Raw genomic sequence first — 13,808 nt, forward strand, 5'->3', positions numbered from 1 at the left:
AGCAGTGTATTTTGTCAGCCTGTCTGTTCTGTTCCCCGCTCTGTCTCTGCTGAATTCTCTCACCCTCCCGGGCATCTGACCTGTATCCCAGCTCTTGTATAAATAAAATAAATCTTTGGGGAAAAAAAAAAAAAAACCACTGACAAAAAGTAGCACTGTTCAAATTATAACAGAGTCCACAGTGTTTACAATATATCATTTATGATGTGCAACATATGTCCCTAATGTAAAATACTTGGTGCAGCATTTCGAACTTCAAGTCTGCTGCAAAACATCCTTCTGGTTTTCTTTTATGGAAAATGTCTCTTCCTCCTGCATCCTTTTTTTTTTTTAATACATATTCAGATTTTATTCATTGCAACCATTTATTATTTTTTTATTTAGATTTATTTATTTATGCATAGAAGAGCTGGGGTACAGGCCAGAGGTGTGGGGGGGTGAGAGGATTCACCAGAGACAGAGTGGGGAGCAGAACAGGTAGATTGACTGAAGTACACTGCTGAGGGGAGCAGCAGGCAGGACAGGAGAGGTCTGCTGTGCCATGTGGGTAGCTCCCTGGCCGAGAATTTGACTTGTGCCGCAGTAGCTGTGGATAGCTTCATAATGCTGAGACTTAACCCCTTGCGCCACCAGGGAGGCCCCTGATTGCTAGTTTTCTATATGTTATATAAAGGGGACTGATATTACTTCATGTAGGTTGGGAGAATGCAAAGTGTATAGTGTAATCCCTTGAATATAGCTCAACAGCAATTAGAAATTCATGCAGAATATCAGAAGAGACAATCCTGAGTTTGATTTAAATAAGCAAGCCAACAAGGTCCTGATGTCATAACTTCACGCATAAAGGCAGAAGGTAGTGAGCTCCAAAGCTCTTCCTCTCACCTAACAAAATATTTATACTTTCACACAAGCTGGGGTCTCAATGTAAACATGATTCCTAGGGTAGCAAGAGAATAAGATAATATAATTGCATGATTTGGTGGCCTTAAGGGTCATAATAATGCACAGAGCAAGTCAATAATTTTTGTGAACTGGTTATCTTAAAAGACTGTCTAAATCACATTCTTAAAGAATAGTTTTGTAATCACAAGGCCAATTTTCCATTCTCACACAGATCTCCCAAGACAGGAGAGAGAGAGGCACAATGATTCAAGGGTTCCCGAGTTCATCAGAGCAGCTCTGCTGCTCAGAACATTTCCCATGCTGTAGCTAGAGGGAAGAGGAAACTTTCACTCCATTTCTTCCTGAGACTTCTATTGCTGGAGTTTAGCAGCCAGACCATTTCTTGGACAAGGTGATAATGCTATTGATTAGGCCTAAGGAAAAGATGTGAGGACCTAAAATTTAGGAGTTAGGGAAGATGGAAGAGAGACGGCATGTAACCTCCAGCCATGGCCTGGGGGTGAGGGGAGATACTGAGAGAAACAGGAGGCCATCTTCTTAAGAACCTCACCTCTGCAGCACTTGAGAGGGAGGATAAGGTCATGAGAACCCATCAAACAACCCAAGTGGGGCTGGGGACCAGACCATAAAAGCCATCCACATGCCAAGGTGGGGTGAGGACAAGACATGCGATCACCCAAACATCCAAGGTGGGGGTGATGGATCATCGAACAGCAACACTGGGTACACAGAACCAGGGACAAGAGCAGGTTCTAGCCACTTCCAAAGCTGCCTTCCTCTTTCCTGCCAACCCAGCCACTACCTGCTCATATGATTAATCAGGAAAACCTAAATGCCAGCTTCTACTCCATCACTGACTCACTGAGCCACCACCACCACAGACAAGGCATTTCCCCTCTCTGCTCCACAATTTCATCACCTGTGAAATAAGTGAATCAGATTACATGATGCCTAGGATTTCTTTCAGTTCTGAAATGCTGTTGCCTATGGAACCCACTGGTCTTGGAGTCCCACATCCCCTGCGATCAATCACAAGCTCAGTCTTGTCCCCCACTCCAGCTATCAGATCCCTCTGCATGGTTTTTTCCCTTATAATCACATGTAGCCTGTGCTTTTACTTATCTGGTATTTTGCCTTAATTCATTTAATTTTTCATAAAGGAAAGTTTCTATCCTGTGACTAACACATGGAAAATATATCAACGATACAAAAGCCTCCCTGGTGGCACAGGCGGTTGAGCGCCACACTGTGAAGCTGTCTGCAGCCTCTGCAGTGCTGGTTTGATCCTGGCTGGCCAGCCGGTGAGAATCCCACATGACGCAGCAGACCTTTCCTGTCTCGCCTGCTGCTCCCCTCAGCAGTGTATTTCGTCAGTCTGCCTGTTCTGTTCCCCACTCTGTCTCTGGTGAGTCCTCTCACCCTTCCATGCATCTGACCTGTACCCCAGTTCTTGTATAATAAATCTTTTTTTTAAAAAGCTGAAATTCTTCAGGTGGTGAACTCACTGAAGTCCAATGGCTCTTGTGACAATGTCTCTTTATAACAGTTAGCAAGTGCTAGAGGGTATTAAAGATAGGCGAGCACTGAGCTGAAACTGTCTGCATCAGCAAACTGGGAATGCTAAGAAGCTACCAGCATGAATGCAGAAAAATGAGAATTCTCCTGCTCTGCAGGAAAGCGAATAGAATGTGCAATCACATAGGGTAATACTTTAGCTTTTGCTCTCCTCAGTACAGACCTCAGGAAAATTCTACACTCCTGCATTATAGCATACAAAGCAGCATTATTTATGATGAAAGAAAGATAAAACTCTTTAAGAAAATCTTTGAGAAAGAAAACTCTTTAAAACTCTTTAAAATTTATGAGAAAGAAAAATCAACCTAAGAATAGATATCTTTTATAAACCTTCAGGAGTACATGTGGTTTTAGTGAATTAAATGCAATAGCTCCCATCAAAGTGAAGGACTGTAATGGTTGTTAAAATGTAGTTAAATCAATTACGCACTGGGATATAGCACATGTTTTCAAGTTTCATAGTTGTGTTTGCAATTTTCTCCCCTCCTGTTTCATAGTAGTATGCTGTTACCTGTAAAAGTCTAAGTCCTTGGCTGCTAATGCCACGAGATGGTTATATTTCTGAGACCCTTATAATAGATTGCCAAAGGTACTGAAGTCAGACAGACGCATTCTAGAATCTTCTCACGAGCTCAGCTGCTAGCATAATCTCCACACCTTGTGTGGATTGGTCATTCACTGTAGCACATCTATAATTACTTCCAGAATCATCACAAGCTATGCATCCTCAGGGCTATCAGACTGTACTTCCGTGAAAACCTGGTAATTTTTGAGAAAGTGCTGTTCATCTTTACATGTATTGAACAATAGCGCGTTGGACAATCGCATCGTGGTCAATGACCCAATTAAACCTGCTTTGTGACGGCAGTTATTCAGAACATAACAAGATGTTGGAAAGTTTAAGTTCTAGGCTCCAATCTGGTTGGATTTATGTTCCTCAAAATTATTTATTATCATTACAAAATTGGGTGGTTTGTACAGTAATATCGAGCTCCTATCAGGTGTCTAAGGGTTGAAAATGCCTATGTTACAGTGTTTATGGGCAGGGGAATCACATGGGCATTTCTATGTTTCATTTTTGTTTGTGACTTCATTAGTTCCCTCCTCCTGTGTGATGGTACTGTGTCCTTGTGATGTTTTGTGTGACTGTGGACTTTGGAAACACGAGAAGCCAGGTTGTATGATCATAGGAAAAAAACTATTGATTTTTGTCATTAAAAGTTGAAACTTGGGCCTCCCTGGTGGTGCAGGTGGTTGAGCACCATGCAGTGAAGCTGTCCGTAGCCTCTGCAACGTGGGTTCAATCCCAGCCGGCTGGCCACAATCCCACATGGTGGGGCAGACCTCTCCTGTCTCACCCGCTGCTCCCCTCAGCAGTGTATTTCTTCAGTCTGCCTGTTCTGTTCCCTGCTCTGTCTCTGGTGAATCATCTCACCCTCCCGTGCTTCTGGCCTATACCCCAGCACTTGTATAAAAACAATTAAATCTTGGGCCTCCCCGGTGGCGCAGCGGTTGAGTGCTGGGTTGCGAGGCTGCCCGCGGCCTCTGCGGCGCCTGTTCGATCCCCGGCTGCTTCCCAGCCACCGGAGGAGGGTCCCGCATGGCGCACAGACCTCTCCTGCCGCCCGCTGCTCCCCTCAGCAGTGTACTTCGGTCCTTCTGCCTGCTCTGCTCCCCGCTCTGCCTCTGGTGAATTCTCTCACCCTCCCGCGCTTCTGACTGTACCCAGTGCATGTATGAACAAACAAACAAATAAATAAAGAAAGAAAAACATGCCTCTATGAAAAAAAAAAAATTAAATCTTTTTAAAAAAAGTTGAAACTTAACTTGCATCAACAAAATCTGATACAAAAATCATTTCATTGACTACTAAAAAAATCACTCCCTAGAAACAACTTAAATATCCTTCATAATCAGGATGGGTAAGCAATGTATGCCTACAACAGACACTCAGTAGTTGACTACATAATACTGAGAATAGGGTTACATATAGTGCATGCAAGGCTCGAAAACTTTGTGAGTGAAAAACCAACTACAGTCTGCAAAGCGGTCTCTAGAAATGGGCACAGAGGAGGGGAGGATGTGTATGAGAAATGATCAAGTGTCAAGTCAGGGGACTGGTTATTTCCAGAGCAGAGGTGGTGTGGGCACGGGAGGGATGAAGGGGAAAGGCACTGGGGAGGGTTCACAGTCTGAGACCAACCTGAAAGTTTATTTCATTAGCTGAATTGAGACTAGAAAGCTATTCATATCCTTATTCTTCATAACCTCTGGTATGTCCAAAATCTCCTGATAGGTTGAGTCATGTGAAATTGCCAAGTTTTGTCTGTTTTAACCTACAAAAATAGCCATTTTGTGTGGTTTGACTTAAACAAATGAGAATGATGATGATCAAAGAATTGAAAGGAGTTCTCCCTGCCACTTAGTTCAGTTCCCACTGAACCTCCTCCCCCAGTTCTCTGGTTGCCAGCAGGGTGGTGCAGGCCCACACTTTGGGAAACAGAAATGTTGTCATTTCTGTCACAAATTGAGGTCTGGGGCCAGGACTTGGGGATGAGAAACTTGTGTTCTGAGATGAGAAGGAAGGAAAAGAGGGGTTTGCAGAGGGGAGGCAGTGCAGCTGGGTCACATGCAAAATGCTCATGTCTTACACCCCTAGGTCGAGGTCAGCCTTCCTTGGGGTCACCTATCTGTTGAATGAGAGGCAGTTACATTCTCTCTATCTCTTGCTCCTCCAACTTGGAGATCAAGGATGAAGATGATGATGATCATGAAGATGATGCATTGAAATAGTCAGATATCATTTCTTAAGTGAGAACAGTGGGCATCTAGGCGCTTCCGTATGTGTTCTCAGCATCACCAAAGATGGCACAAGGTAAAAGTTAATCATCCTGTGGTACCAATTGGAGCAGAGAGGTGAAGTCACAGAAGCTGAGCAGGAACCTGGGGAAGAAGCCCAGGCTGTGGGTTTGCAAAGGAGAAGAGGGGCTTGGCCACTTCCTCTTAAGAGGCCAAGAAGATCAGCTCCTGGGTCCACAGGCTGTGAAGGTGGCAGTGGCTGCCCTGTGTCTGCCCGCAAATCAGGGCGAGTTGCTGTGTCTGAGCCAGAGTTACCTTGACCACACTCAGGGATGTGGACTGTTACGTTTGCTTCTTGGGTTTTCCCCCAAGGCACGTGGAGTTCATTCCTGGCTTGTGATGGTGGAGGTGGTGGGGAGAGTAGGTGGGGACTGGCATGAAGTCTACAGGGTGATGACATGACCCACTGCTGCTCTCATGGGCCAAAAGTGGGCATCTGGAGACCTGGGTCCAGTGGGGTGCTAAATTGGAATTCACCATCTTCCACTTACACACCTCTACCTTTTCCCCCTCCAACATCACCATCCTCATCTCTCCCTCCACATCCCCATCAGTCCCACTGCTACTTCCATGGCAACTCCACTTTACCACCATTGAAAGGGAACCGCTAAGCAAACAAGATGTTTCCTGCTAAAAGTCATAGGGCTGGTGCAGTAAATAATGCAAAGTAAATGTAAACAACAAGTTTTGCTTCTCTAAAACCTATCTAGATGAGATTACCTAAGGCCTAGTTACATTTTCACAAGGCCAGACAGCCACCAGGCTGATTGATCTCCCAGGGCATCCTTGAATACCTGTCTTTTGTCACAAACTTTTGTGCTTACTGACCGATGTTATCAAGATGGTTATGTACAAAAGAAACCCTTTGTCCTTAGACTGGGGCTCAGACCTTACAGGGCTACCCAGGTCTGGGACCTCATGCGTGAGTAATAAATCTCCTCCTGACCTCACCATTCCTGAAGTACCACTTGTTCTTCCCCTGCCTGGGTCAAAGGCTAGAATTTATTTCTGCAACACCATAATCACCACCACCATCCATTACCATCCTCACCACCACCATTACCACTATCATGTGTGCCCTTCCCACCACCACTTTCACCACCACTACTACCACCTCTATCCTTATCCCTTTCACCTTTGTCCACCATCACCTCCTCCCTACCCCCCCATCATCACTTCCATCATTCTCCCCTTTGCTACTGCCATCATCTTCACCAGCTCAGTCTCCCCCAATTCTTCTATCATCACCACCATCACCTCTACCACCTCCATCATTTCCACCATTACATCCATGATCGCTATCATTCCTACAACCATCATCATCATCATCCTTCTTATCATCTCTATCATTTTTACCAACCCCCAGTACTTTCACCACTCCTACTATCTCCATTGTTATCACCACCACTTTCATCATCACCTCCAGCTCCACACCTCCATCAGGATAAGCACTGCCCTCACCACACCATTACTACTACCTTGGTATCAAGCATCATCTACTTCGACTCACAAATCTCTACACCAGCCACAAAGGTGGGTATTTTATCACCATCATATATGAAGCTTGAAGAAGATGCAAAACCAGGTCCATGTGATTGTTGTGATACTTATAATAAGGGAGTGTTGGGATCACTTGTTGAATTGGAATTTGACTCAATGTGGAGATGCCATCTGTTTCTCCCAGAGGGTCAGTTCTGGAGACACAGAGAAGATCAAACAGTTTTCTACAGGAGGGCAAATGCTGACAAAAGGAATTCATGAATCTCAGGACCTGGGGCTTAGAGATATGGTGTTCTGCTCGAGGTCACCCAGCCAGTATTGCCAGGACTTAATCAGAAGGTGTCTGCTGAGACAAGCTTAATCTCTGCTAGTTACAGAGCTGGGGGGATACAAGACCTTCATAAACTCTCCAGGCCTCCACAGTCATGGAGATGAGTCATTCAGCTCTCTGCAAGGGAGAAGCTGACCCAGAGTACACAGACAGCTGCCAACTGCCACCCAGGGGTGCCCGCCAGGTTGTAAATCGATGCCAGGTGCTTCCCAGGCCATTCCTGGATAATGACTGGGCATGCTAGTAACACCAGGACTCACCATTTCTGGGTATTATGGGGCTCTTCCCTAAGCAGTTTACGCATGCAGACTCCCTGTTGACTGGCTGAGCCTTCTAGGGGTTTCCCAGAGCTGCAGCATGGCCTGGGTCTCCTCTTACCTAATCCTGGGTCTTCCCCTTTTCTTTTCACAAGGGTTTTATCAGCCTGCCTATTCTCATTCTCTCCCCTTGATTTTCCAGAGGTATTATTCCCTATTATAAGCCTCTGGTTTTCCAGCTCTGTCTTGGTGTCTGTTTCCTGGAGGACCTCAAATAATCGAGGTAGAAATCTGTGCCAGCAGAGCATGGGAGGAGCTGACTTGACACACTCACTCTTCAACCCAACAGAACGAGTGTACACTGGTAGGATGTTTCCTATCATACACTTTCATATTCCTAAAATGACACTGATACACATCTGGCCCATGTTAACTCTCAGCAGTGGGATAAGACAGAGGGACTGGTTTTGTTCTTAGTATCCTTGCTTTTGAATCTCTGTTCTATGCACAAGTTTGAGTCTGCCCTTTAATTTTTTCTGTACCTTAAAGCCTTCAGTTCTTCATCTTTGAAATGCATTAATCATCCTAATCTTGCAGGGCAGTTTTGAGAGAAAAAATATTCAAGTTAGCAGGAAATATGCCTGACACTGTACGTTTCTAACACATCGATTCATTTTTTGATTGCCTAACTTAGGAGTAGCGCTGTACATGGCTGTGAACAAAAAGAGACAAAAAACTCTTCCTGTGCAACTTACATTCTTGGTTAAAGCTACATCTGAAATAACTTGAAGATAACTTACCAGCTCTAAGCACCAAATAAGATAAACTACTTTTTTGAGATGGACAAAGATGAGAGCCGAACTGTAAGGACACTTTCAAGAGGGAAAACGACTTGAAATTAAAAACAAGAAGCAATCACTTGGAGTTTGCAATGTTCAGTGCTGAGCAGTAAGCTCTCTCCACCTGGAACTGCTACTGGGACATAATTAAATGGTTTTAGTTGGATTATAAGCTAAGATCAAAAGTTCCAGGTCAGAGTATATCTTGTTTCTTCTTACGAAGTCCCACTATTACAAGATCCAAAGCAATAAATGTTTTCTTGAATGTGTACAGTCTGTTATTAATTCTTGTCGTGATTTTATTCATTATTTTAATGTTAATTCTATTGTGGTCAATGCATATGTAGTCTGTATATGATATTTGGTCATTAATGGTGAAACACTCCATATTTGCTTAAAGGAATGTGCATTCCTCCCACTTTAGTATGCAGTTGGACACATGTGGCCATTGGATTGAGCCTGTTCGTTGTAATGTTCAGAACTTCTTTATCTGCACTGCACTTTTTGGTTCAGTCTAACAAGGAATGAGGGGCTCATCTTAAAATCTCTCCAAATGGTGGTAGAATTCTCATTCTCTCCTTGTAGTTCTATCAACTTTTGCTTTATGTTTTTTGAGACTGTGTTATTATGGCATTGAAGTTTAGGATTGTTATATCATCATTGATTTGAACTTTGATTGTGTTGCAACTACTCTCATGATTTCTGGTAATACTTTAACCTAGAATCTATTTGGCTCATAACAATATACCAGCACCCCCTTTATTTTGGTTATATTTACCATCTATATCTTTTTTCCTGTCATTTGTCCTTAAATTTTAAATATACCTCTCATATGTAATATATCCAGCCTAATAATGTTTGCCTTTTAACTGGAGATTTGCATTTGGAGAATCCTTTTGCATTTATTGTGATTACAGATCTCTCAATAGCTATCTTGTTAGATACCGATAGATATTAATATAACATGTGTTTTCTACCTGTCCTACAATTTTAATTTTTATCTCCCTCCTTTCTTTCTTCCTTTGGATCCAGGTGTTTCTTTATTTTTTTCTACTTCTCATTCTGCATTTTGAAATTAATTTGGAAATTATACGCTCTATGTTCATTCTTTTAATAGTCACTCTAGCTATTCTTTTTTTTTTTTTTAAGATTTTTATTATTTATTTATTTATACAAGCACTGGGTACAGTCAGAAGCGCGGAAGGGTGAGAGAATCCACCAGAGCTAGAGCAGGGAACAGAACAGGCAGACTGACGAAATACACTGCTGAGGGGACCAGCAGGCACGGCAGGAGAGGTCTGTGCGCCATGTGGGACCCTCGCCGGAGGCTGGGGATCGAACCGGCACTGCAGACCTCTCCTGCCACGCCCACTGCTCCTCTCAGCAGTGTATTTCGTCAGTCTGCCTGTTCTGCTCCCCACTCTGGCTCTGGTGAATTCTCTCGCCCTCCTGCACTTCTGACTGTTCCCAGTGCTTGCATAAATAAATAAATAAATCTTAAAAAAAATTTATGATAAACTCTGAAACAACTTCATGGTACCTGGCATAGATTTAGCCTCTGATAAAAAACTTAATGGGTGAATAAAGATATGAACAAAGAAACTAGAAGATGGAGTTTCTAGCCTTTCCCTACGCAGCTTAGCCCTGAGAAGGATGATGCGGCGTGTCTCCACTGAAGTGAATTGGTTTAAGACTTGGCGGCCAGGGGCAGAGGCCTGCCTGCAGGATTTACTCAGCTTTCTCTCAGCAAATGTAGGCCAATGGCATCGGCCACGTGCCCCTCCTGGCCCCCCGTCAGTGAGGAGGGCTTGGGGAATTTCATGGGTGGTAAATTTGGGAAAACCCAGTTTTAGGTGAAGCCGCGTCCTTGGGCACCTAAAACTGGGTAGCTAAGAATCACCTCTTCCTCACCCTGTGCGCCCCGGCCCCAGGGAGGGAGTCTAAGAGTTGCCTCTTCTCCTTCCTGCCCACCACCACCTTGGAACTAACCACTGCATTTGCTGAGAGAAAGCTGAGTAAATCCTGCAGGCAGGCCTCTGCCCCTGGCCGCCAAGTCTTAAACCAATTCACTTCAGTGGAGACACCCCGCATCATCCTTCTCAGGGCTAAGCTGCGTGGGGAAAGGCTAGAAACTCCATCTTCCAGTTTCTTTGTTCACATCTTTATTCACCCATTAAGTTTTTTATCAGAGGCTAAATCTATGCCAGGTGTCAATTCCTTTACTGTCCTTCTCATCCCCCCACACCCACTGAAACTAATAAAAAATTAATCCTGCTCCCCAGCTAGCCCTTTTCTTGGAAGCAAGTGAGGGACAGTTTCTCTCATTGTGCTTTTCCCAATTTTTCATTTACTGTATTTTGAATGTCTTTCTCTCTTGGTGCGTGCGAATATCCTCCATTCTTTGTACCTCTGAGCCTTACACAGCAGGCCATGTCACTGCCCCCGACCAGTTCCTCTCCAGGACAGAGCCGATGTTGGCTCAGTTTGGGCACAGACAATGCCCCCGTGGCCAGACCCACCTGGACGCCTTGGTGTTGCCCACTGCCAATTTGCCTTCTCAAGAAGAGGCAGCACCAGGCTTTTCACTCCCTACAGCAGCGTGTGAAGCCCCATCAGTGACAAAAAAAAGAAATCACACCAGCCATGACGATGCTTATCATGCAAGAGAAGGGCTGATCTCACTCTGCAAGGAAATTTCTTAGCACCTTTTTGCTTTATTTTCAGTCTCCCAACTACCTGTTGGCACAATGAAACTGGTAGCTGGCATGGCTGCTATAATCATTTATTTTATCACCATTTAGTGCCAAACCTATGTTGGATGCCAACTATGGACAGGGAGCGAGTGGTGATGGGGGGCAGGTAGTCCTCTGAGGTGCTTTGCTCTGCTCCACATCCCCACAGCCCAGCTCCACCTCTTAGCTTCCTTTATTCTCTTTTACTTTTTCCCCAGTTTTATTGAGATATACTAGGCATAGCATTGTGACTTTCAGGGACCAACCCGTTGATCTGTTATGTTTATCTCTGGCAGTGTGAACGCCACTGAGTATCCACTGACACCCACATTATGTCACACGATCGTTATTCTTTGTGTGTGTGTGTGGCAGGGGTGATGTTTAAGATCTTCTCTCTTAGCAACTTTCAAGTGTCTAATACAGTATTCTTAGCTAAAACCAGGATACTTTAGCTCCCCAAATGTATTCAACTTATAACTGGAAGTTTGTAACATTTGCCTAAGAGCACCCCATTTCTCTCAGACCCCTGGTAACCACGACTCTGCTCTGTTTCTACCAGTTTGGCTCTTTTCTATTTCACCCATAAATGACATCATGCGGTATTTGTCTTTCTCTGTTTGGCTTATCTTAGCCTAACGCCCCCAGGGGGTAGCCATGTTGTTGCACACAGGGGAGTGCCTTTTTTTTTTTTTTAAGGCAGAATAATATCCCACTGTGTTTATGAATCACATTTTCTTTATCCATCCATCTGTTGACAACACTAAGGTTGCTGCCATGTCCTGGCTGTTGTGAATAATGCTGCAATAAGCAGTTGATGCAGACATCTCTTCCATACCATTTTAATTTCCTATGGTTAAATATCCAGAAGTGGGATTATTGGATCATATTTTTAAATTTTTGTGGGACCTCTATACTGTTTTCCATGGTGGTTGACCAGCTTATATCCCCCATAAGAGTGTGCAGGAGTCCCCTCTGGCTACACCCTTGCCAGCACTAGTTATCTTTAGTCTTTGTGATGTAGCCTAAGGTGTGGAGTCATACTCTCTCAGCTTCCTGTAAATCCAACCTCTCAAAAGTGTTGTCTATACCCCTCTGTCTCTGAGTCCTCATTTCCCATTCTCTTCATTTTCCACTCACCAAAATTCTTCCCATCAAGTCACTGTTAACCTACATGGTGTTGAAACCAGTGATCACCTCGAACTTGAACAATCAGACACGTTGGGTGACAGTCCACTGGTCTCCCTTGAAATGCTGTCCCCGCTGGGGTTACCTCTCTTAAACATCTTTTCTCTGTGGCCCGACATCTCCAAATGAGACTCCATCCTTCCAAGACTCCATCCTCAGACCTCCTCTCATCCCTAACCAGGCTCACCCCCTGGGTGATCTCAGCCAATCCCAAGACCTTCAACTCCATCCATATGCTCTCAACTCCAGCACTGGCGTCACCATGCCAGATTCCACCATGAACTCTAGACCTGCACGTTCAACAGCCTGCATATCACCTCCATTTGGGCGCCCAGCAGAAACCTCAAATCCAACACACTCATGTGTGAACAGATACGCCATGTCATTAATCCTCAGGGAAATACAAACCAAAGCCACTTCACACTACTATGATGACTATAATCAAAACCATGAATAATGGCTAGCGCTGGCAAGGTTGTAGACAAACCGGAACTCTCGTACATGGCTGGTGGGCATATAAAATGGTAAAGCCACTTGGGAAAACAGCTTGTCAACTCCTCAAAAAACCACACATAGTTCCTATGTGACCCAACAATTCTCTTAGGTAGAAACCCAAGAGAAGTGAAAATGTATCTGCATTTTCTACACATGAGTATTCATGGTAACATTATTCAAAATAGGACCATAATAGAAACAACCCAAATGCCCATCAATGAACAAGTGGATAAGCAAAATGTGATACAGCCGTACACTGGAATATTATTCATGCACAAAAAGGAACAACATAGATAACATGTATGCCACAACATGGATAACATGATGCTGGTGAAAGATGCTAGTCATAAAAGACCACATACTGTGTAGGTCCCTTGATATGAAATGATGTCCATAACAGGCAAATCCACATAGACAGAAAGTAGATTAGGGGTTGCAGATTCTGGGAGAGAAAAAGTGGGGAGTGACTACTAATAGAATTTCTTCGCCTTCCTGGTGGTGCAGCAGGTTGAACTCAGCACTGTGAAGCTGTCCGCAGCCTCTGCAGCACCGGTTCAATTCCCGGCCAGACAGGGAGAGTCCCACATGGTGCAGCAGACCTCTCCTCTCTTGTCCGCTGCTCCCCTCAGCAGTGTACTTTGGTCCTTCTGCCTGTTCTGTTCCCCGCTCTGTCTCTGGTGAATCCTCTGACCCTCCTGCGCCTCTGGCCTGTACCCCAGTGCTTGTATAAATAAATAAATCTTTTTATAAAAAAAGAATTTCTTTGGGGAAGATGAAAATATCCTAGAATTAGATTGTGACGATGGTCATAGAACATTTCAAATATACTAAAATATACCAAATATACTAAATATACTAATTTTCAAATATACTAAAATATACCACTGAAAAGTACACTTCAAAGGAGTGAATATTGGGGTGACATGGATTCATCTTAATTATAAAAGAGAAGTTTAACCCATTTCAGATTTTAAAGAGTAACAAATCACCATCTCTTCTTCCAGATCTACTCAATCACTGACCTCTTCATCGCTGTTTCGACGGTCACAGTCTCTCGCTCTTCAAAGCCCTCCAGCCCAGCCAACAAGGTAGGCTGCACATTTGACCTTCAAAATACAGCGGGTCCTTGAAT

Source organism: Talpa occidentalis, unplaced genomic scaffold, assembly GCF_014898055.3.
Source record: "Talpa occidentalis isolate TD23 unplaced genomic scaffold, MPIMG_talOcc4v2.1 talOcc4.12, whole genome shotgun sequence".
In the NCBI taxonomy this organism is placed as follows: Eukaryota; Metazoa; Chordata; class Mammalia; order Eulipotyphla; family Talpidae; genus Talpa; species Talpa occidentalis.